Genomic DNA, 1,321 nt, shown 5'->3' with positions numbered 1-1,321 from the left:
GCCGGCTCCGGGCCCGGGGAGGTGTTTGCAGGCGCGGGGAGCTCCTGCTGCAGGTAATGGCCACCGTGAGGATGACGGGACACAGACGTGCCTGGCAGCGCCAGGGGAGCGCGGGCAGCAGCACCCAGCCTTGCCCAGCCCCAGGGCCCTGCCTGCACTCCTGCCTGCAGGCAGGGATGCTCGCAGGGATGTTCATGCCCTGAGTGCTGCAAGTCTTGCTCTGCCCCGCTCCTCCAGCTGGGGAAACGGTGCCAGCCTGGCCCAGCACCGGTGACCATGCCGTGCCAACCAGCCCACGAATTTGGGCATTGCCCCTGGGGTTTAGTTCGGCTGCTCAGCTGAGCGGGACCTGCCATCCTTGCCCCGCCGCGGCAGCCCTTTGCACCGGTCGGCGAGCCAGCCATGGTCCCTGCCATCCTCGCCTGGCCTGGGGGTGTCCTGGGACGGGTGCCAGAACACCGGCCCGCGCTGGGACGCTCGCCACCCGCCCCATGCCAGGCGTAAAGCGGGTTTCACTGTGCTCCGATACATCCCGATTTGCTCGGCTTTCCCCACAGCCCCATCGTGTGAGCAGCCCCCGGCTGCGCTGCCTGCGCCAGCGGTGCCGGGCCAGCATCCCGGGGGGGTTCGGGAGGCGACGCTCCAGGGCAGTGTCTGCCGGGGGGGGACCCGTATGCTTGTTCCCCTTCTACCTCCCCCATGCAGTGACAGCACGGCTCCACGTGGGACATCGGCACCCAGGGCCACGCTCACCCTGAACCCAACAAACCCAATTTCTCAAGCCCCAACCAAACCAGCCAGGGACCCAACCCCCCCGCCTCGGGTCCGCACAGGCGTGCCAGCCGGCTCCCGCCCCCCCGAGCCGGCGTGGCCGGGGAGGAGGGCAACGGCTTTGATTTTCCTCAAAACAACAACAACAAAAAAAGCCAAAAAAAAAAAAAAGCCAAAAAAAAAAAAAAAGCTCTCCCTCTCTGTTTTACAAGCCTTCATTTGCTATTGTTTATGTAAACAGGTAAATTGTTTCGTATCTCAATTAAAAACATCTGCCACATAAATGAATACCAATTAACTCATCCTGTTTTTAATTACTCTGTTAATTACACACAGGCAGCAAAAAGGATGGCAGGGGAATAGGGAAAGCATGCTTACAACCCCCCTTCCCACCTTGCTCTTGGCAAGGATCTGAAATGTGCCCAGATAATGATGGATTAAGGTGGCTGGTGAAAACCGTGGCTCGTGGCCAGCTCCAGCGTGGCGGCTCCCTCCCGGCCCGGCTGGGCGCTGCCGGGGTGCCTGGCGGGGGTATTTCCCGGCACCCTCC

General features: G+C 61.8%; 1 protein-coding gene across 1 annotated transcript in view; it reads right to left on the bottom strand.

Annotated features, from left to right (window-relative positions):
- Nucleotides 1-1,321, bottom strand: part of CBFA2T3 (CBFA2/RUNX1 partner transcriptional co-repressor 3) — a 25,676-nt gene that overhangs the window by 12,982 nt on the left and 11,373 nt on the right. The gene's annotated exons all lie outside the window — the stretch shown is intronic.

Source organism: Egretta garzetta, unplaced genomic scaffold (genome assembly GCF_000687185.1).
Source record: "Egretta garzetta isolate BGI_Z169 unplaced genomic scaffold, ASM68718v1 scaffold395, whole genome shotgun sequence".
Taxonomy (NCBI): Eukaryota; Metazoa; Chordata; class Aves; order Pelecaniformes; family Ardeidae; genus Egretta; species Egretta garzetta.
Note: the sequence above shows the minus strand (reverse complement) of the source record. Positions and strands in the feature narration are given on the sequence as shown.